Source organism: Diorhabda carinulata, chromosome X (assembly GCF_026250575.1).
Source record: "Diorhabda carinulata isolate Delta chromosome X, icDioCari1.1, whole genome shotgun sequence".
Lineage (NCBI taxonomy): Eukaryota > Metazoa > Arthropoda > Insecta > Coleoptera > Chrysomelidae > Diorhabda > Diorhabda carinulata.
The window spans coordinates 43,712,551-43,738,194 of record NC_079472.1 but is presented as its reverse complement, the minus strand read 5'-3'; the positions used below and the strand labels follow the sequence as shown (position 1 = coordinate 43,738,194).

At 30.8% G+C, this 25,644-nt stretch overlaps 1 protein-coding gene across 1 annotated transcript in view; it reads right to left on the bottom strand.

The window, feature by feature from the left end:
• LOC130901654 (prolactin-releasing peptide receptor) overlaps positions 1–25,644 on the bottom strand; it is a 404,435-nt gene that overhangs the window by 240,209 nt on the left and 138,582 nt on the right. The gene's annotated exons all lie outside the window — the stretch shown is intronic.

Below are 25,644 nucleotides of genomic sequence, written 5' to 3'. Positions count from 1 at the left end.
GTGGCAAATTAGTTCTTTTGATATACCAATGGCCTATTCTATTTCACTAACCTCAATTTGATGATAGTACCTAAAATTTTTGATGTTATCACTGGTTGTCCCAGTTTTTAATCATCCCAAACGTTTACTATGAGTTAAATTGATACAACTACGTTTGAATTCAGGTGCTGTTGTATTGAATGATGTGGACTGTATAATTTTATTTTGTATTTAAATTTTCTATTTATTTTAAATGAAACAAAGTCCCATTTATTTTCTGGAAGCAAAGCTTCTTTTATTAGAACCAAAAACGTTCTTACTTCGGTCTATATAATACACATACTCGTTCTCGTGTCGCTACATAAAAACGACAAGTAACGAAGAAAGAGAGACTGCCAGAGGCGTAGAGTAGAATTAATTTCTAAATAAAAAATTAAACTAAAATTAAAACAAAATCAAACATAGCGCCGGCCTTGAAAGTACCAGCTTTCAAAAAGAAAAAAAAATATACATTAAAGAAATAAACATAGCATAAAATTATATACAAGTAAAAAATAAGTACAACCAAATAACCCTTAATCGTCTATAGGTAAAACACATATCTTATTTATGGCACGTTTAGTGATACCACTGTAAGTCTTTACTGTCACTACTCTAACAAGTCCATCACTGCCTGGATGAGTCTTTACTATGCGTCCCAATTTCCAACTTATTGGAGGGGTATCATCTTCCTTTAAGAGCACCATAGATCCCACTTGGATAGAGTCAATTTGAGTACCTCGTCATTTGGGTCGCTGCTGGAGTAAGTTTAAGTAGTCCTTGGACCACCTAATCCAAAAGTGCTGTATCATCATAGTAATGTGCTTGTATCGAGATAACTGAATTTTATGGTCAGCAGGAACAGCTGGCTCTGGAATTGTTTGAATCGCAGTACTGATTAAGAAGTGTGCTGGAGTCAAAGGCTGTAGATCATCAGGATCTTCGGTAAGGGGAAGGAGAGGGCGAGAATTTAGGATGCCCTCAATTTGAGATAGAAGAGTATAAAATTCTTCATAAGTAAGGTAAGTGTTGTTAAGTACACGTTTCAAATGGTGTTTAGTAGAGCGAACTGCACGTTCCCACAATCCTCCCACATGAGGAGAGTAAGGAGGATTGAAATGCCAAGTAATCAAGTTATCGGTTATAAACTCTTGAACAACTAGAGATTGGCTTAATTCAAAATACTTTAATAAATCCTTATTTGCCTTTACAAAGGTACTTGCATTATCTGAATAAATGTGCCTACATAAACCACGACGAGAAATAAATCTTTTGAATGCATTAAGGAAGCCATCAGCGGTAAGATCATTAACTAGTTCTAAGTGAGTGGCCTTGGAAGAAAAACATATAAACAAACATATATAAGACTTAATGTATTTCTTGTTACGCAGCTTGCTGTCCTTTATTAAATATGGGCCAGCATAGTCAATACCTACCGTATGAAATGGCTTTGATGGGTTAACCCTTGATGAAGGTAGTTCACCCATTTTTTGAATTAGTCCAGTAGGCTGTACTCGAAAACATTTTACACATTTTCGTAAAACTCTGCGGATAGCTTGGCGACCAGAAAGAGGCCAAAACTCATTTCGAATGGTAGCTAGTACTGTTCGAGTACCAGCGTGAAAAAGCCTTTTGTGCTCATGATTAACAATTAATTCTGTGAAATAATCCTTACAAGGTAAGATAATTTGATGCCTTTGGTTATAAAATAGATCAGATTTGTTCAGCCTGCCACCAACTCTCAATATGTTTTCGGAATCTAAGAATGGTGAAAGAGGAAGCAATTTGCTTTTGTGTGAAATCTGTTTTCCTGATTTGAGTTTGTCTATTTCTGGTTTAAAATTCTTGTACTGTACTGATTTTATCAAAGTACATTTAGCGATATTAATTTCTTCCAAAGTTAGTTCACCTAAATTTCTGAGTTTTACTGACTTTTTGCAATTCGATGCAAACCTAAATAAATACGCAGTCACATGCAATAAAGTTTTGTAATTAGAGTATTTAGATATTATGTCAAAATCATTGTATATCTGTACTCCCAAGGTTAAATTTATAGAAAGTTTTGTTTCTGGTAAATTTGTAATACCATTATTTGGAGCTAAAGGCCATTGGCTAGAATGCGGCAAAAAGGAGGGCCCATTCCACCACATTTTATATGAGCTAATTTCTGAAGGTTGTACTCCCCTTGATACGAAATCGGCTGGATTTTCCGAAGAAGGCACATATCTCCATTCCTTGTCCATCGTTAAGCTTTGAATTTGAGATATTCTGTTAGCTACAAAAGTCTTAAGAGTACTAGGTTCCCTTTTTATCCACGCCAATGTAATTGTGGAGTCAAAGGATAAATTCAATGATTCCAGTAGCCTTGAAGCTAATTGTGCACCTAAAAGTGCTGCCATAAGCTCCAGACGGGGAAGGGTAATTGTTTTCAAAGGTGCTACCTTGGATTTTGCACAAGCTAAACTTACCTTATAGCCAATATTATTTCGGGATAAAATATAAATTACTGCTCCATAAGCGCTTGTGGAGGCATCAGTGAAACAGTGAAGTTCTAAGTCAATGGCATTATTGATTATCAGACAACGTGATATTTTTAATTTATTAATTTCACATATGTTGTCATAAAAATTTAAAAACGATTTAACATAGTAATCCGGTAAAACATCGTCCCAATCTACCTTGAGTGACCACAATTTTTGCAGTAAAATTTTTGCCGTTATTGTCACCGGGGCGATTAATCCCAACGGATCAAAAACTTGTGATATTATAGATAGAATCGATCTTTTGGTATAAGTTTTTATACTTAATTTGTTAGCGGAATAACTAAAAACGTCCTCTAAGGAGAACCAAAAGACTCTTAACGTTTTTGTACTGGATCCATCCTTAATCATAAATTCAGAGGAAGAGAGATCCAGATTTAAATTTTCAAATATTTCTGTTCTATTTGACGTCCATTTTCGAAGTGGAAATTTAGCAGAATCTAGAATATTTATCAAGTGTTTGATTAAATAAATGACGTCTTCTACACTGTCGGTTCCTGAGATTAAATTATCCATGTAGAAATTGTTTTCTATAACGTGACTTGCCTCGGGAAAATCCTTTGAATTTTCTATAGCCCGTTGCTTCAAGCATCTGGTGGCTAAAAATGAACTAGGACCTAAGCCGTAAGTTACAGTATTAAGTTCATATTCTTGAACCGATTTGGACTTATCTTCTCGCCATAATATATGTTGAAATTGTCGATCCGAGGGATGTAACTTTATTTGTCGGTACATCTTCTCTATATCTGCCGTAAAGGCAATTTGGTGCTTTCTAAATCTTAACAATGTATTAAATATATCAGGTTGTATGATTGGACCCACCATCAAAACGTCGTTCAGACTGATATTATTAGTTGATTTACAGGAACCATCAAAAACTACCCGTACTTTAGTATTCAAAGAACTAGATTTTAGTACAAAGTGGTGAGGTAAAATGAATTTAACTTCTGACCCTAAAGATTCGTTTACCAAAGACATATGCCCCAACTTGAAATAATCTTCCATGAATTTAGAATATTCCGTATTCAAGTAACTATTATTCAGCACCCTTTTTTCTACAGACTTCAGTCGCTTTAGAGCTATATCTCTAGTTTGGCCAAAAATAGGTTTTTTTTGAAAGGTAATTTAACAACAAATCGGCCATCACCTTCTCTATAAAAGTTTTTTACGAAATGCTCCTCACAATTATTTAGAATTATTAGAAACTTCCTCAATTTTCCAAAAGGACTCTAATTGTTCCTGAACGTCTATTTTAGAAAGATTACAAATGTAGCCATTGAAGGGGCTGTAAAATTTCCTGAAATGATCCACCCCAAATGCGATTCCTGTAGAATAGGTAGCCTCTTCCCTAACTTGATTTGATTGCTTAATAAAAGTTCGTAAAATATATTACAACCAAGCAAAATGTCAATCTTAGCTGATGTATCAAAAGTAATGTCAGCCAGCAATAAATTTTTAGGAATTTTAATGTTTGAAAGATCTATATTAAACTGTGGTACCTTACCTGTAATTTGATCTATGACTAAAAATGGTAAATTTGCTTCAAATTCAGTATGAATTGATTTTATTTTTGCCTGAAAAATTTTAGAAACATTCGTAGAATTTGTTGCATTTATACCTACTACTGGAATTGAAACAGATTTATATGGTAAATTCAATGCATGTGCTAACTCGGTCGTACAAAATGAACTTTGGCTTCCGGAATCCAAAAGAGCTCTGCACCACACTGGTTTATTATTAATATCGAAGATATCTATCAATGCAGTGGATAAAATAACACAGTTATTAAAAATACTTGTAGAACTCAAACTATTAATTTCGGATGCAGTTTCACCACTTTTGACGATTGTAGATTTAATTTCAAGTTCATTTTCGTTATTTGTTGTATTAGACAAATTTCCTTTAGTATTAAAAAATTTAGTTGCATTACTAGCTTCATTTATATGTAATAATACGTTATGTTACTTGTCACATATGCTACAATTGTATCCTCTACAAACATTAGCAAAGTGGCCCTTGCGAAGACAATTTACGCAACCCTTTAATTTCCTTACTGAATTTAGCCTAGAGACTGCATCTAACCGCAAAAAACTTTCACAATTATAAATTAAATGATCAGATTTATTGCAATATATACAAAATTGACCTTTAGTCTGTAAAGAAGCGTGACTTAACACTTTATTCTGTTTTACAATGGTATTATTATTTATATTTTTATTTATGCTGCATCTTTCCTTTAAAAAGTAAACAAATAAATCAATTTTCGGGGATTTTATTTTATGTATTTTAGTTTCCCATTCATTACGTGTATATTTGTCAAGTTTCTCTTCTAATAAAAATAATAAAATTCTGTCCCATTCATCTACGGGTTCTTTTAGTTGCCTTAATGCTCTATAATTTAAATTGAATATGTCTAAGAAATTTCTTAAGTCAGAAAAATTTTCTTTATTGATTTTAGGCAAATCAAAAATATTTTTTAAATGGATTTTAATCAAAGATTTTGTATCCTCGTACCTGTCTTTTAACATATCCCATGCTATTTCATAATTTGAATCAGTACTTTCTAAGTCACCTATTAATTTTGCAGCTTCACCTTTTACTGCTGATTGCAAATAGAAGAATTTTTCTGTTGTAGACAAACTCGAATCATCATGAATTAGTGATTTAAATCGGTCGTGAAATGATGACCAACAATTTTCTTCACCCGAAAAAGATGGTAAGGAAATTTTTGGTAATCTTAGATTATGAGATATACCTGATCGCGGCCTAGAACTATCGACTATCAAAGATTCAATATCTGATACACCATTGTTCGTGTTCATCAAGGTTTTAGCATCATTTAGTAACTCATAAAATTTGTTTTCAAATTCTCTACGATCCTTATCAAAAACAATTTGATTTCTTTCCGTATCTTCTAAATTTTCCTCAATTTCCGATTGAATTGCTTCAAAATCGTCTAAAGATACTTTAAATCTTTCGAATCTATTGGCTACGTAAATTCTTTTTGAGGGATCTTGTTCGATTTCCTTCAAAAAATTCTCAAACCTTGTAACTAATGCCTTAATAATAGACCTTTTCTTATATAAATTCTTCATTTTTTCCGACTCGGCCATTTTATTTTATTTTTATCGCGCGCCTATGAAATGAGTTTTGATTTGTATACTAGTAATAACTTTACTGAAAAACTGGGACCCTTTTGTACTTAGCCGCTACGCTGGCGCCGTCCGAATGTTTTGTCTACTTGGCTAATGAAAAAAAACGGAGTATATTACTTTCTTACTAGGATCTAGGATGCAAATATTGCAAATACCTTTCTAAAGATACAACATGAATAATTCAAAATAACTTGTTGTGTATTAATCGATATTTATATTAATTGCTAATTACTTGTGAATTCATCTCGATACCTTAATATTGAATGATAATATTTGAGCAAGAAAACAAGGCAATTTTTTTATAATAAAGTAAAGAACTATACTATATTCCTATATTGAAACCAATTTTTACCTGTCTTTAAATTTACGTCAAATAAGTGTGCCTTACCGACAAGGTAATACCTATAGTTTTGTTTAACGTTAACCTGAAATATTTTATCTTGCAATTGTATTGAACTATATATTATTTACTGCAAAGCAATAATAAAAAACTCTTCCATCAGATATCGACGACACTATGAGGAGGAATAAATAATAAAATGGAAAGGACTTACAGGTTTCTTCTTCCTGATGCGGTAATTTGAACGGATCTTCTTGTGCATAACACAATTTTATTTATTTATAATTTGTTAAACATCCGGCTCGAAGGACCAAAATGTTGTATTGAATGATGTGGACTGTATAATTTTATTTTGTATTTAAATTTTCTATTTATTTTAAATGAAACAAAGTCCCATTTATTTTCTGGAAGCAAAGCTTCTTTTATTAGAACCAAAAACGTTCTTACTTCGGTCTATATAATACACATACTCGTTCTCGTGTCGCTACATAAAAACGACAAGTAACGAAGAAAGAGAGACTGCCAGAGGCGTAGAGTTGAATGAATTTCTAAATAAAAAATTAAACTAAAATTAAAACAAAATCAAACACAAACACAACTACGAAGTAAACGTTTTTCACATTTTAAAACATGTGAAATATTCAGCCACGCCACTGAGACTGAGTTTCCTATCGATATTGCAATCGAAACTTTGAGTGTTTTGAAAATAAATTTTGATACTCGTTATTATATATATATATATATATATATTATATATATATATATATATATATATATATATATATATATATATATATATATATATATATATATATATATATATATATATTATCATATATCTCATTAATGTCATTATGCTTGTTATAAGTTGTGTTTTTATTTAAAATTTATAAAGTGTTAGTTGCATTCATTTCAATGATTTGTTAGTTATATTTATTGAAGTTAAATTTTCTGCATATATATATATATATATATATATATATATATATATATATATATATATAAACTAAAATTAAAACAAAATCAATGGTAGTGAATGATAAAGCAGAGTTTTCATACGCAATGTCATAGATGCCTTCTAGAAATAAATATTCGATGACAGCTCGATACTCAATTTTCCCTATTTTCATAAAAATCTCGACAACGACTCACTAGATTGAGTAAATTTATACAAAGTCTTTTACTCATTCAATTTATATACACTAATACTAGACTTATATAACAAATAACTTCTTATGTTATTATATATTCACTACTTCATAACACTGCTCCAATTTATTTGAATTCATTGATCACTTTCCTATTTCGTTGGAATCATTCAGAAAACTTTTTTATTAGCAGTTTTATGAGAAAAAGTTAATCCCGATAACAAGTATTGCATGGTCCAAAAGTTAAGATGCAACCATCAGATATCAATTGTTCGAAGCAGTATACGATTTGTCAAAAAATTTTAATTTTGTGCAAGAGTAAAGTATCCTAATTTTCCACAATTCAGAGAGATGTTATAAGTGAAGTTGTTTTAAATCAAAATTTTTATTCAAATATGCAATCACAGCCATTTATTAGAGAAATTCAGGTTTTGTGATTATTTACTAATTATTCCGTATTAACTATTGTGAAGGCATAAAATTTAACGCAATCTAGGATGCCCTGACATTAAGAATGTGAGAGTGAATGTCAGAGTGAGTTGTTGTTTATAACATTACAACATAAAAAATAGAACTTGTGTTAATTTTTGGAGACAATTACTAAACACATAGAGAGGCCTCAAATATTTTTAATAATAGACATTCGCAAAGAAACATTCAACAATGCATTCAACAGTTACAAAAATTTTGAATACATTTAAGGCTAGTGAAAGTATAGAAAATAAATTTAAGAATAAACGCCCGCCGAAAACGGGTTGCGAATGAAGACACCGAGTTTGAAGTGATGCTTTCTGTCGTAGATGACCCAAAAATGTCATTAAGAAAAAGGGCTTCTGCAATCGAAACTACTTCAGTAAGTAAAGATACAGCGGCAAATATTTTGAATGGTAATAAATATCATGCATCTTCTTCTTAGCGTGCTGTATCAAGTCTCCCAAAACTCTCTCTATCTTGAACTAGTCTAAATAACTATCCTGCTTCTCTAATCCCAGTCTATTCTCTAATATTCTTCAACCAAGAAGCTTGTTTCCTTCCTATACCTCTACGACCTTCAACTTTACCCATTATAATCAACTGGAAGATACTAAATCGGCAAACCACGTATTATGTGTTCCAAATAAGCTATTTTCATGCATTTAATGTTATCCACCAACTCACGAACCGCAATTTGTACACACGTTACTACCAAGGGATTAGGTTATTCGTTTTGAATTCTGCGCTCTGATCAAAGGAAAGTTGGATGAGGACCCGTTTTTTACAAGAACTATAATATTTTCCGATGAGGCAACATTTTCTTCTAACGGAACCGTCTCGCCACAAAATTGTCCTCGGTAGTCTAACAGTAATCCAAACTTTGTAATATTAACTTAGAACCAATATTCTTTTGAAAAGAAACGTATGGTATGGTATGTACAAAAATAAATTAGTTGGACCTTTTTTTTCGACATTCCTTGAATGCCGCATAACACTAACAATTATTAGAAAATCAAGTTTAAGGGGTTACTTAAAACAGCAGGTTTATCAGCGAGGACCATTCGATGATGTAGACCATTTGGAGTGGATTATTTCTGAAGAATGCCAAAAAATTATTCCAAATATAATACGGAAAGTAATACAAGAGTTTGACTAAAGAAAAATTAAATGTTTAAAAAGAGAAGGTGGGTATGTCGAAGCTGTAGGACATTGAATTAAAATTAAATTATATTTGTGTCCGTTTAATAATTATTCTTTATATGGATTCTCCAATTTTTACAATAAATGATTATCATGTATTTGCAAGGTTGTTTAAAAACAGTGATATATAGAAAGGTTATCATAAATTTAACAGGTATCCAGCCAGAATAATTAATAAGGAATTATTAGTAAATAATCACAAAACCTGAATTTTCATAATAAATGGCTATAATTGCATATTTGAATATATATTTCAATCAAAAACAACTCCACTTATGGTATTTTCCTGAATTGAGGAAAATAAAGATTCTTTAGTCTTGCACAATATTCGAATTTTTTGATAAACCTCGTATACTATTTAAAAAATTGAATCTGATATTTGCATTTTAATTTTTGGACTATGCAGAATTTTTTATCACGATAAATTTTGTTTATAAAACAACTGAAAAGTTTTTCATACACTGTATATCAGGAAATGCATTTCTAGAATTCTAGAAAATAAAAAAAACAAAAAGAATTAATAGGATACTTGCATTTTTTTAAAAGTATTTATTTTGTTATTTATCTCATAAGTTCTTCATATGAAATAATGTCAGAAAGTGAAATATTCAATTAAACGTCTGTGGCTTCCGTGTCGTATCGTTTTTTTTATTCTGTTGTTGGCAACTTGAAGATTTCAACGAACTAATTCGTGTATATCTCTTCTTCTCAGTTGAATCGCATAATTCCAATTTAAGTCACAAGAAAGCCTAAAATCACCTCCAAACAGAATTTTTGTAGTTGTTTTACCGGTGGAATCATTAATAGTGGACCGATAAACCATTGCAAATACAGATAGATAATCACAGAAATCTGCCAATAGTTCTCTCTATTCTCCCGACCATTCCATCTGATTGTGGATGTAGAGCGGTCGTCCTGTTCTTCTTCAGTCTCAGCTGGTCCTCGAAGTATTTTCTTTAATTCAAGTGGACCATATCGACTAACAACTTCCCCGACAGTTGTTGCCTCTGGTTTAGTAGTCTCGTGAACCTTCACTTATTTTGTAACATAATTTATCACAACTAGGATGTATTTACCACCACTGTGTTTCGTCGGTAATGGTCGAGCGATATTTAAAGCAATCCTTTCGAAAGGACTTCCAATATTATACTGTTTCATGGGTGCTCATCTCTTACGATGTGGTCCATTACTCGTAGCACATTTCTTACAGTGTCTTTTACATTGTCGGAGCTGTTCATCGAATGAAACTTTTCATGAACTTGACGAAGGGTTGTCTCCACCCCCAGATGACCTCCCGATCGACTTTCGTGTAACTTCTTCAGTACCTCGGCTACTCTAGTTCTCGGAATGGCTAGCTATTTTCTCTTCTCGGAACCATCAACCTTCTCAAGGATTTTTTTAAGGCCCTCTTCCAGGACAAGTCCCACTGACCCCAATATGCTTTTAGTACTGGTGAAACTCTCGTCATTTCTAGCTAAGTAGGTCACCGATTTTTTTTTTCCATTTTTGTGGGTGACTTTTCTTCGTTGAACACTTGAGTGTGAAACCAGGGCTTCTTTAGATTCGTTGCAGTGGCACGGTCTTCTAGATAGAAAGTTGGTATTGACTGACATCGGCTCGATGTTGGATATCAAAATCGACTTTTAAAGCGTTTATTTCATCCAGCCATCTAACCCACAGGTTCCTCAAACTGAATTAACCACTTGAGTGCTGCATGGTCAGTCCAGATAAGAAACTTCTTTCCATAAAGATGCTGATATAAGTGTTCCACAGAGTTCACTACCATCAAAAGTACCCCTGCACTCTTTCTTGCCCTCCTTGGATATGTGCACTCCTTCAATCTCTAAGTTGCTTGCACTTGTGTCAAGGATAAAGTCCCCTTCTAGTAATGGTTATCCCAATATAGGAGCCGTGGTTGAATGTCTCTTCCAAGGTCTCTAGAGTCTAGTGGCTAGAGTACGAGGCTCACATAAGGGAGATCCAGGAGTTCAAGTCGTATCTAACATTTTTTGGCTTTCTGTGAACCATACCTTTGATCATGTTGATAAGCTGATCAAGTTTTCTGTCTTCAGCTTTTTCGTGTATGGTTTCGACTTTCTTAAATGAAGCCATCGTTGCTGCTTCGTTTCAATAGTAGCAATCAGGGTATCTCTGCATATCATGGTCACGCAGGCCATCAATGAATGCCTGAAGCCCCAAACATTCCAATATGTTTTCTGGTGCCGATGGATTAGCGAATGTTCAAAGTCATCAATTTCTTCGAGAGGAATCGTCTGAAGTACATATAAGGGGTCTCCTCGCAGTACAATGGTAAAGTTTTGCTTTATATTTATCACAAACATGCCTCGAACATTGGGTACTTAATTCAAATAAACTGCCATTTTCTTCGGTTTCGAATAGTGCTTGTAGATTGCAGGATTTCATCTTTCTTCATTCTTTCATTTTCTGTACTTGAATTTACAACTTTTCTTTATAAATCCTTGATTTTCTCGTCAATCTTTATCATTTTGTATCTTCTCAATCATCGTTGTCATCTAGTCCTTGATGCTAGATTAAAGGGATGAAATTCTATTTTCGTCGTCAGATGCTATGTCAGTTTCCAGCGATAAAATATCCGCAGAAATATCGCTCTCCATAGTTGACATCTCCTCGTAAATATTAGCCGAGATGTCATTTTTCAAATTCGACATACGAGGATGTATTGATATCTAGTTAGCCTAGACCAGTCCCATGTATAGACAAAATATTGCTTTACCATAGCAACGAACAATAATTTTCCATAGAAGATGATAACCGATCGCGAAGGCTAGTTTCTGTGTCGGTCCCCGAAAATATCGATGCAGTTCATGACATGATTTTATCAGACCGTCGAATTGGGCTAAAACGGATATCTGAAGCACTGAATATTTCATACAAACGCGTTCATCATACAGTTCACGTTAATTTGGACATCTTGGATTTCTTAAACCGAATTATTACTATGGATGAGACTTGGGTACATTTCTACGATCCAGAAACAAAGCAACAATCGACGGAATGGGGACACTCTGGTTCTCCAAGACATAAGAAGTCTCGTGTCCAAAAATCTGCCGGAAAAGTTCTTGCCTCAGCTCTTTGGGATAGCCATGGAGTAATCATGATTGATTTTTCAGATAAGGGTAGAACAATAACTAAAGATTACTATTCGACATTACTGATAACTCTACGAGAAAAAAAATTGAAGAGAAAAGACCCGGAGCGGAAAGCTATCCAAAGGTGTTTTGTTTTTGCAGGACAACGCCCCTGCACACAAATTTTATGTTGCCATACAAAAAATTCGTGATTTAGGGTTACTACCCTCGTTATTCACCAGATTTTTCTCCGTCCGACTATAATCTCTTTCCTCAACCGAAAAAAAGTTTGAAAAGTCGTAAATTTTCTTCCAACGAGGAGGTAATGAAAGCTGTGGAGGTCTGGTTTGTAGAGCAAGAAGAAACATTTTTTTTTGAAAAGTCTAGAGATGTTACAGTTTCACTGTAATAAATGTATCCAATTAAGAGGAGAGTATGTAGAGTAATAAAATATTTTGACAATTAAAATTTTGTTTGGTTCTATAGTAGGATAAGAATTTTTCAATATATCATTCAATAACGTCCTTCCTTGCAGAAATCTCGGCGATATTAGCTGAACTTGACGAGATCAAGTTGAAAGACTCTTCTTTGAAGAGATAAGTTTCTGGATCAAATCTGTCACTCCTCAGTGCCACTTGTAGTCTTTCTAATAGATCAATCTTCTTACCAGACATTTCCTACTCGCGAATTTTCCAGTTCAGCTTCTTTTCCGTATTTATGTCAATATTTATTTACAATACTCCTCAACTGATACCTACTGATTTGAACTGTTTTTCAACGATGGGCGAAATTTATACACTGTCTTTCACTTACTTAATTCGTTTAAACACTAACAAAAGACTTAATTAACTTCTTTATAACTACTTTTATAATTCATTGATTCACTGACTATTTTTCCATTTCGTCCCGTTCACTATGACTTTACAATATAAACTAACCTCTCGCCGCTAATGATGCTGGAATTTATATCAGAAAAGACAGTTCTAAAATTCTGGAGAGTGAATAAACAAATACGAATGAATAGAAATAACAATAAAAAAATAATGATGTTTTTAAAAAGCATATCAAAGAAGGCTTGAATTTACCAAATTTTGAATTTCATTTTAGCTGGACATAACCGGCTCCACGGTTAATGTCGTGAACGAGTTCGTAATAATAGACAGAATAGGACAATTTCAGTCAATTTTACAATTTTCAATTTCACCAATTATTTTTGGATGTGCTAGCAATTTTACCTGGGAACCAGTCTTTCCATCATAACACGTCATCAATTTAACCAATTTAATGTTTTCATTGAACTTGTCTACTAGCGAGACATCAATCTTCTCATCATTATTATCATTTCTTGCGCATACCCTTTTTATAACTTTATAGAATACACACGTTCACTCTTCTCAGTCACCAGAAATGTTTCTTAAAATTGAAGGAACCAACGCAACATCATATGTCCCTTTTTACATCAAAACATCACATAAAAATTTATTAGATGATATAACAATAAGCTAATGAAACATTCAACACAGAAAAAGAATTATTTTATATGGCAATGTACTTTTGAATTGATGTAAACAGAAAAGGTTACATTGGATAACAACAACCTGTATTATCTTTTCAGAAAATAGAATTGGATATAGAAAACAATTTTAAATTTTGTACAGAATAAATACTTTCAAAAATTGTTATAACACCCATTCTTACCGGGCAAAGAAAAGTATTTTTAAAGATTATTCGTTTGTGTCCGCATGTTTTTATTCTATGCTGAAATCGTCAGTTCATTGAAATAGATTTCTATTTATTCACTGTTCTGATTGACTGCTCTTGAAACACAGTACTTCCACGGTGGAAGTACAATAGGTTGCAAAATATAATAGAAATCTTTGAATGAACTTGTATCCAGATCTTTTAGGAGCATACCAATTTAAAATTTTATGATTCGGTAGCAAGATTTAATTATCCAAAGCTGGATCACTTCTAACAATAAATATCATTCGCCTACTCAACTGCTCCAGATGCATTTTAGATTTGATTTCCTTTCAATTTACATCGTTTTTTACTTCAATACAAAAAAAGTCAGTAATGCAAGCAACAGCTTCCCCACCTCATCAAGCTAATTTTACCGCGGCTATGTGATAGAATTTCCATTGCATCCCTTCAGGGGTATTTTTAATTCCACGAATTCATCCATTTTCATTATATATACGGACTTTCATGCAAAACTGTGTTTTTTTTTACAGCGATCTGAATGCAGTTTTCGTCTACTAGAATCGCAGGCAGCTCGCCCTTGTTGAAATTAAATACTTTTGATTTTTTTTTGTAAGGATTATTTGTTAGATTCAACATGGCTTTAACCTAAACCTGCAGCTAGCTTTGTTTCATTTCTCGATTTATAATCATTTACGCGTCTTTGTAATGTAGATACTAAAATGGTAATAAAAAATTCTAGATAAACCTAACATTAACTGTGCCCTCAAAAAAATAAGGGCCAATAATTTTCTTGTTGATGATACCATCCCAAACTATATATATTTATATATATATATATATATATATATATATATATATATATATATATATATATATATATATATTGTTATGGTATGAATATCCAAAATAAATTATTAAATAATAATAAGATATAAATAAAGCAATAAGTTCAGTTCTGTTATTCGGTTACTTAGAGCAGTTTATCACAATAAAATAAATAACATTCTTTATATTAAGTTTTGGCCAACACTATATTCTACATTATTATTTAATTTTGACAAATCCTGTATAATCAAAGAATTTAATCCATAAATTGACAGATAAAAACAGGAGCACCAACTTCAAAAATTTGTGTGACATACCAACATAAATTTTAAGGTTATAAATGATAAAATATAAAAATTTTGACAACTGCAATGATAAAATTAATAACATAGGAATGAAATAAATACAACAAAAAAATTATAGAATAATATTATTTGAATAAAGTCACAATAATTTAAAAATTTAGAAATGACAATTTAGTAACTAACTTTTAAAATAAATATCATTGGTTAAAAAAAAAAGTTTGTTAAAAAAAAAGAAAAACAAGGAAGAAGAGAATCAACAACGAGAGAAATTTTTTTTTTGCAAGAGAAAAAAGAGTAAAATAATTTTAATTGAAATTTTAAAAAAATTAAAATCTTGATATAAAAGGCATAAAATATTCAAAGGATTGATAATTAATAATTGTATAAGTGTAGTAATAAGAAATTAGTGAAAACAATTAAATAAAGTGAAATAAGTGAGAATACTCACAAAGGGACAATTTCCAAGATAAAGAAGTTGTGAAAAGGAAAATAACAGGAGTGGAACTACAGCAGAGTATCTGTTTATTCTGCAAGGCCGTAACAATTTCCAATTAAAAAAAAAAAATTAAAAATACAACATAACAAACACTTAAGGTACTGTTCTATTAAGTTTAAGTATTTCTTTTAGTATATAATATTTAAGTTCACATTTCCATATAATTTAGTTTTATGAGTGTAATTATGAGTATGAATGAATGAATGAATGTTTGTAAAATAAAATAATTGTAATAGCTAGTTAAGAAATTGTATATTTTGAATATTTTATTCATTATAAAGAACAGACCCGGTCTTAAAACTATTATAATCTGACCTTATAACCATAACAATTTATCGCAATAAAATTTTTTAATTTGACCTCACAATATAATACCCTGAGAATAAAAAAAATAATAATAACATAATAAAATAAAGAAATTCAAATAATTATTAATGGCGCCCAAATTAAAATCTGATTTTATTTAAAATAAAATTTATAAAAATAAACATTACACACTTTAATACCATAACAATATATATATATATATATATATATATATATATATATATATATATATATATATATATATATATATATATAATAATAAAAATTAATAATTTCATCAATTATTTATAATAGCATCTGTTATTACTTCTTCTGTCTTTAAGAAGTAACATTTGGATAATGTTTCCATGACAAAACTTTACATTGAATGAAAATAATAATGTCGCATAATATTTAGAAAGTATTTTCCAATGTACTTTACAATGTGATTAATTAGTTTGGAGCCTAGAGCCAATAATATCTACATATGTTACAATAGCGTGATATCAAATATAACTTTATGTATATTAGCAAATATGAGATAACTATGGAAAAATACAATAATCTATGAGAACAATTACTCAACTAGTAATTTATCTTTGTTATTACTCTAATTTAATAGAGATTTCGATACATTTTCTTGATTAATTTTTATACGAGTATATGTATGTTTGTTTGCTTTGAACAGTAAGCTTGTTTTTAGTGGGTGAAATGATCAATACTGGATTATCATTTATTTCCTTCAAGAAATGTATATACTGAATTCATCATAGATGTTAATTTGCGGAGAAAAGCGGTATTATTAAATTTCTGAAAGCGCTGTCAAGGATTCAGAGTGAGGGGAACGTTTTAGGCAATCATGTATAAAATAGGAACGGCTCATATATTTTTATCACGAAACAATTGTGCGAATTGAACCAAAACTTATATATGGTCTACGACCTCTTTTTCCATTAAGAAAATTTTCCGTTTATTCATGTTGTGTGTGTTCATTTCAGTAGAAGAGAGCAACAGAAGAAGGACAAGGTGCCCTTTGCAATCTGAGAATAGAAGGAGGTCAGTGCTTATATTTGACTATACATGTTTTTTTCTCTGTTCATATTTCTTAATAGGACGAGTAAAAAAAATGATATAATTCACTATATTCTTTTTCCTGAAACTCTGGTGTTTGCAAACGATATTCTTCTTAATACCATATTTACTATAATGACTTGATAATTAGTGGAATTATTTGTAGAAAAGAGAAATTTGTTTTTTAGCTTTAGAATTAGTGTTTGTTGTTAATTATTCAAGACATTCGTTAATTTTCGTCATCAACAATGCAATAGTTATAACAATATTCTGATCAACAGAGCCACACAGTATATAGTGCGAATGATTTCAATTGTTCATTGTTCCTCTAGTTGTTCATCTGAGGCTTCAAAAAAGTTTTGTGTACGTTGTGTTCTAATAAAGATAACACACCGTTTGTGTGCGATACATTAATTAGATATTTGGATATTGAATTCAGACAAAATGATCTCTACCAGAGATCCTTGAATAATTGATTAGAATGGAATGCCACATTCGATTTGATAAATGTCGCATCAGAAATAAATTGGGATGAATATTACGCATCTAATACAAAAAACAGTAATTCAAGCGATTTTTGCAACATAAAAAACAATTGCAGATATTCTTAGATATATCTAAAAATATGTTTAATTTCAACATTTTATGAGGAAGGAATATTATAAATATCGCATAATATACCATTGTTATGCTGCCAGATGAAGCGAAATAATAATAAAACAAAATATTTAAAGTTTTGGAAATATAATCATTAAAGGGGGAGTTAGGGAATGTAGCCAAAAAACTGTATGGAAAGCTTTGCCAACTATATTATGAGCGGTATCTTGTTGGTAACGTGGCAACCAAAATGAGCTAACTTTAATATATTTTCGGAGCTTTCGAATACTTGTGTATTCATCGTCGGGAAAATAATGAATTAAGATTTTCGGTGATATTTGATAGCTTTAAAGCTTGTATAAATTTTCACTCATAGAATTCAAAATTCAACATCCAAATTGACGTTTATAGAAATATTGATTCAATATGAGATATTAAATCGTATTATTGTAGAAAATTTTAAAATTCATAGGTTTCAAAATTCAATATTCAAATGACGTTGACAATAATATTGAATCAATATGAAATATCGAATCGTATTCTTGTAAAAAATTTTTAAAATCATAGGTTTCAAAATCCAATATTCAAATTGACGTTGATAGAATTATTGAAGTATTGATTCTGGTTAATATAGGAATTTTTATTAATTTTTTTGTTCAGATTTTCAATGACGTTGAATTTTTATATGTTGAATATGGGTAAGTTGTAGTGAATGATGTTCAATATTGATTGGTTAATTTATGGATAACATTAAATTTCACTAGGCTAAGTCGTTATGTATGTAGCTGAATATTTATTGGTTAATTATAAATGACAATAAATTTTATAGGTTTGGTAATTATGAGTGAAAATTAATTTAATCAAATAGATGAAAAATAGAGTCCTCAAAATTGAATCATCATTTTCAAAAGTCATTTCTGACATTTCTATTCCATAAATTCATACAGCTTTACCATATATAAAGGCAGCTACTCCTAAAGTTTCTGAAATATTCAATTTATCTTTACTAAAGTAAAAGATAAAACACCAATCAATAAATTTTCTGACATAGTATATGAAATACCTCATTTGAGTTGTGACAAAAAGTAAATTGGTCAGTCGAAAAGGTCACTAATCAGTAGGATAACTTCCCACACGATTGATGACAGATTATGTCCTGATAGATGTTCATTAGCGACTCATGTCTATCACGAAGGACACAATATGAATTATGAATCTGCCAAAGGTTTGACAACTGAAAGAAACTACAAAAAACGTCTATTTTCAGAAACAACATATATTGCTCAAAATGATCAATGCAATAATAAGAAGAAAACTGATTTAAGTAAACCTAGTGTAATTTAAGCATATCTTTTAGATTTTGAAGAATCAAATTCTATAAAAATTCAACGCAATTAACAAGCAACTAACCTCACCTAGCCTATAATATTCAACTTCACTTATAACGACCTAACCTATAAAATTTATTGTCATTCATATTCTAGCCAATTATTGTTCAACTACAATCATAACGACCTAACCTATTGTAATTTAATGTTATCTAAAAATTCACCTATCAATATTAAACATCATACGCCACAACTTACCCTTATCTAACCTATAAAAATTCAACGTCATTCATAATCTAACCAATTAAAAATTAATGGAATTTCCTAAAGTAACCAGAGTCAATATTCCAATTGATCAATAATTCTATCAACGTCAATTTGAATATTGAATTTTGAAACCTATAGATTTTGAAATTTTTTACAAGAATACGATTCAAAATCACCGAAAATCTTAATTGATTATTGTGAGTGAGTATTTTATTATTCTTATACATATTTCTCTTATTGTATTTGACTATAATTTCAGTACCAGACGATAAATACATAAGTAATTAAAAGTTCGAAAAATATATTAAAGTTAGTCCACTTCGGTGTCTCATTGCCACGTTCCCAATAAGAAACCGCTCATGTTATAGCTGGCTCATATTTATATTTATATAAATATTTCTTAGACCTTTTGATATATTAATGCTTCTGAATGTTCTTGATTTCAGGTCTCTTCTGTTTTAAAATTAGCTTTTTTAATGGTTTTTGAGGACTAGGGAAAAATTAATTTTCGTTATTAGAACAAAGTTTTTGTTTGATTTTATTCTAATTTTGATATTCATGATGAAAGTGATCTATTAATCAATATAAATACGCAAATTGTCAGTGCTAATATCATATTTTGCAAATAAAAATCGCAAATTAAAATGTTTTCAAACGTATGTGTTTATTGTCAACAAAAACAGAAAAGTGAATACAAAGGCAACATAAATCAGGGCAACGCAATCATTCCATCACATTTTAATAGCAGATACCAATATTAATAACCTTCATCAATCAATAACTAGCTGAAGGTCTTATTGATTCTTATATGGTTCTAATACAGGTTATCGAATTAGTCCTGTGTTATTTGCTCTAAAGAGTCATCAGGTGTTCATACCTGTATTGAATGTAATTTTTTTGTTTATAAAATTTGTGGTGATACGGACTATGAAAAAGAAGGCAGTAAGATTTTATGTTAAATTGGTATAAACAATATGAATAAAAAAATACAACTCGGAAAGACCTGGGAATTTTTAGAGAAAGACGTTAGGAAAATGATATCAGTTTCTGATTCCAATCATGCCATAGTTGAAGAAGGAACTACAGTCAGAATAAAAATAGCTGGAGTTAACAGATCACAACTGACACCCGTTCAATTTTGGCCCTAGATATAGAAAGATCTGATAATAGGCTCTACAAACTGGGAACTAATAGTGGAATTTTGAAGCAATTATATGCAAGATCCCAATTTAGAGTTTGTCAAGAAAAGGTGTTGGCAAACAATGATACTCATTATTAAACCCTTATATAATTTATCTAAATTTACCGTTTACTTTTCAATATTCCTTAATCATATTTCGAAATCTTTCATTTGACGTAAACAAATAAAAAACCATAGATATCGATGACATAAATACGGTCACAACATACTGTAATAAAAAATAATTATATTATATAACAACATAAAGAAATTGCCAATTTTTTATATAAAAAACATAATGTGAATAGTTCTTCTGGAAGTTGTCACTTCCGAACAGGACGGGATTTACAGTCTACCTCAGTGGATGAATTGGCAAACACTATAAAATACACCGCCACTTAACAATAGAACAATTCTACTATTATTATAACTAGAATTCAAAATAAAATTGATCAATAACTCTTTTAGTTTATTGAGTTGTTTCAACCTTCAAAATCAGAATCTTGTTAATAGTTATAGTCAAAAAACCACAATTGAAATATATCTTCGCACAAGACCTTAACCACTATATATGTATCGAAATATTTAACTTCAATATACCATGCTCTATGTCATGAGGATAATGTTCCCTTTTCATTTTAAATATTGTTTCCGTACATGCACAACGAAATTTACTAATATATTTTCTATATATAGTAGACTGTTTGTTTGCAGTCTATATCCTGAGTTTGATTACCACAGAAATCACCTTCTTGCTCTATGAGTGACGATTGAGTTCTATTTGATAGGACTGTATCTCAATCACACGGGAAGAAAAATCTAACAACAGAAAATTAAATTATTCAGCTGTGATAACTATATATAAAAAATTGAATAGAATCGACAGTGGCGGAAAGCAACTAATTGGCCCGTAACTATTGTCTCTTGTATCTTGGACAAGTTTGGTTTAGAGAAATATGAAATCTTGGACTGACCCCAGACTTTGAAACTCAGAAAGAGAGGTGCCTCTACTACACCTCTAGTTTGCATTTTCTAAATCCGACAGATGTAGGTGATCGCTTCGCATTTGATATTGCAGATATTCATCTCCAAGGTGAAAGGCTATCAAAATACACCAACTATATATCAGAAGACTTCAACCAAAGACATGTGTAAAGTGCATCGAAATGCATGCTCTCATTTCAAGATACATCCCCATTTTTCACGCCAAAATATTTTATTGTTTATTGAAGTGTTGAAGCTGAGACATTTGAAACCATTGTTTGGAAGAAAATAACTTCAGATCTTGCGTACAAAAATACAACTTGCTTACACAATCCCATACAACTTAAGTGAAATTCCGTAAATATATGAATGTATGAATATATGCATCCTTAGAAATACATTTCTAAATATAATAGGGTTGATTTATAGTATATTATCTCTAGGGTGAAATTTTTTAATTAAATAACAGAATATCTTTTGTAAATAAACATGTGTAAATATCTACCAATGCTTGAAAATATGCTCTATAAACAACGGATGCGTCAAATTTTGGGACAGAGAAAAGCAACCTCCAAAGTATGGTATCCCAATTAATGAACAACCCATTATCGATGAAATAAGGCATTTAGACGGTATCACTGTTTTACTAATCCAACTTCCTTGGACACGGACAAAGAGTTTTGAGTCGTGACATTATAAGATTTAAAATTGCAGACGGGTTTAATACCTACTATATTAGAAAAAAAGAGCCCACTGTTATGGATGGAAGACAATTATGTTCGAAAATAGAAAATCACCTTTTTTATTTTTTTTTTGTTGATCTTGCTAGGACCGATAATAGTAGCAATAATCATTCTGATAGTTCCATATCAATTTCAATCAATTCAATTATTTTATCCAAAATTAAACAAAGATCTAGTGTATAAATCAAAGCCAAATAATATGAAACTTAGTTTTGTATCATTATATACGAGGCTGAATAACATTGGTATTTAAGTGATACATTTTTTTCATCAATATGAAGATAATGTCACAAAAATCAGATCCCTCAATAGATTTCTTATTCCTTTTATGAATAGTTATATTCTTATTTTCGAAAGTTGACAATAGTTTCTTAACTCATTCAGTTGTTGAAACACAGATCTCATTGTCTTCTTATACTTTCATAGGATTCAACGAAACACGTCAATCGATAATTCACAGCACATAATTCATAATAACAAACAGAAAATGACTTTTGTTATCGGATACATTAGAACTATATACTTTGGAAATAAACGAAACTATAACATCTCCAATGATCTACTTTTTCAATCTTAACTAACGGGAAAAGTTATTTAGTAATAACAAAATATTATGATGGAAAAGATAATTTTGCACAAATAAATAGCACGGAAAAAGCTCACTTCCCTTATGATCGAATATTTCACTGCCTGTTGTGAGTATTTACATATACAATTGATTTATTCAAAATTCTCATTGGTATGGATATAATAGATGAAGCACGTTTCTGGGAAAGTTTTGTAGACAAGCTGAAAGTTTGGGTTATTCAAATGTCTGTGCATCTAGAATATAGATTCGAGCTGGCTAACACAATATACGGTAAGAAAGAAATGGGACTTAGAGCATCTCAAAAAGTAGTCTGACGGCTATAAATTTAGCCTATTCACTTATGCAAAGAATGTACTCTAAACTTACGTGTGCAAACGTTTATCGGAAGACTATTTAAACGCCTAGGGCGGAAAAGACGTTTTCCGCAGATATCGACTGGAAATTGGATTTATCCCTATAGTTTTCAAATATAAATTAGGTTCAAATTATTTTGAAATTCCTCCTTGAGGGTCTACTTTTGAACAAATTCAGGGATAAATAGGAAAGAATTTAATTTTTAGGGTTGACGTGTCTTCAAAACTAAGTCTGAGAAAGTGCTTGGGACGCAGCTTGTAAATACAGCTAGCGTAAATCGAGACTTTTACCTCAATGACTCTTTCATTTGTGCTTTTAAAAAATCATAGATGTCAAAATTGTAGGAAATTTTAAGCCCTATAACGTTATCTGAACAGATTCGGAAAAATTTAGTCCCTAATTGTCAGTGTAGAATCTCACTACTTCGTTTTTCTATTATTCTTTTATTTTTTCCTATTACTACTTTATAAGCATATAAATGTTTTTATTTTATCTGTTATACATTGGTCGCATGTGGCAACGTTGTAAAATATATTCCGTCCAACCTGGCGACAGGCATGGTTAGGGAGCACAAGCGTTCAGTACCTTACAACGGTATAAGACATTAACATGTAATAAGTGCAAGTAAATTAGTTAAAATTTAACCAATAGTTTGATTCATTATTGAATTATTGAACCAGCAACATTTATCAAGTGAAGAGTCTATCAAAGATGATAAACATCACGAGATCCAACAGTCAAACGGTATAATAATTTGTTTATTCATGGCGAAAGTTTGCTCCAAATGACAAAATGAAATAAATAACATATGGAAATATGAAGAGAATGTTTCTGAAAGTTTTCCAATTCTGAATATGCACAATGGCAGCTGCGTAAACTGGCAAGACAATGAGAGTTTAAGTCCGCTAGGTACTGGGAAAATTATATAAGGAATTTTGAATTCGTAATTGATTCGTTAGGTTTCATTGTCATTGCCCCACTGAATTTTTCGAAAAGCCAGTTATTCTCGTCGTGAAATGACAATGAAAAAATAAATTAATTCTCATATTGAATAAAATAACCTAAGAATTAATCATGAATCCAAAATACATATGGTACTCCACTTTTACTTTCGTTTCGTTTTCTTGGTTTCTGGTGACCGTACTGAAAAATATTGGGTGGTTTTTGAAGGCCTATCCTATAATTCACAATGGAAGCTAACATCAATTTGTTAATGAAAAATCTTGGAGAAAGTTGGAGACATTTAGTTAGTTATTTCCTTTATTTTTAGTTGAACTTAAAATTTAATGTTGGTTTGCCAGATTTCCCGGATTATACCCCGTTTTTAAACTCTGAAGATAAATATTTGTAAATTTGAAATTCGTTTTTTAAAATATATTTTAAATACAAAAGTGTTTTTATACAAAAGCTGGACAGAAACTGGAAACTGAAAACAACATATTTAACAGTTAACATATGGCTAAGTTTACAATTCTGAGTAAGGTGTCATATTATATTTTATAGGTGTAACTCCTCCTTTCCTAGGACGAAGAAATAATGAAATTCTATTTGTTGGTGGAATCCATTGGGAATTTTTCTAAATCTAATTCCCCTTCTTTGATGGACTTCGAATTGCTACGTCGATATGGTTTGTATTTTGTAATTAATCTCCTCCTCAATGGGTTTCAATTGATTGGCAATTTTATTGATTTCATATAGATCGTTTTGTTTGTGTAAGGTTGGAGGCTTGATAATTTTTCTGAATTTTGAATTTCTGTATGTCCAGTATCGGTAAGATTACAAATTTTCCTTTTCGAATTTTTTTTTTGATAAATAATTGAATTTATTAATTGATAATTCGCAATTTTCTTGAATATTACTCAACGAAGGCGATTACACTTGAAATATTGTATGAGACACTTCAATACAACTTCTTAGGATTCTCCAGGGATGATCATTAGTTCGTTGTTTGTAATTCGATTAATTATTGGATTTTTTATTATCTATTTTAATTGCGTAACATCCAGTTGGAGATTGTCCGTTTGTTAATTGCAACGTGCAATTGTTAGCAGGTATATATTCTCCAGCACAGTAGTAGATATCTTCTACCTTCGGGCAATCTTCTCACTCCAACTAGGTTTCTTTATCATAAGTGCCAAGTAAAAGTAAGTGAAAGTGAACACTAAATTATTTTCGAAAATAGAAAATATATGGTTAGATTCCGATACTTTTGGTTTTATGATAAGAACATGGATTACGAAAATCAATTTGGAATTGGAAACTTCACTTGGGTTCCAAAACATGTATAATATGCTTAGATATTATTGACTTCAGGAATTTGATCCTTTTCGTATATTTGATTCAAATGTTCAATAAAATCCAAAATTTCGTAACTTGATATTATAGAGCTGTGGAGAGATTTAACTTGGAAAACAGCTTTTTCAATATCATGTACATATGATATTAAATTTTGGCAATCGAGATTAATTTGACTTTTAGTTCTTCGAAAGATAATGTATTTACCTAAGAAATCGATTTGATTTAGAATAGACGCTTGCAACTTTTATGGATTGTTACGAAGTTTTTGTTGTTTTTGCCAAAGGTGTAAGTTATTGATTGAAATGATCAATTTTTTAAACAAAAAGGTTTGTGAATTCAATTCACTTGTTACATGCTTTTGATTTTCCTATGAAAGTTTGATTGCAATGCTTAGCATCATCAAGGTACAAATTGCTAAATAACCATTAATTAGTTTTGCCTATTACATTGATTAAACCTCTCTATGAACGCATGTGGGGATTGAGGTTCTCGAATTTTCTATCTAAAAAATTAATTAGAAACTCAGTTCTGTCGATTAGATTTTCGCTTAAGCCATAATACTAATTTCTTCACTAATACTAATTATTCTAGTTATTTGAAGGAGCGGATAGA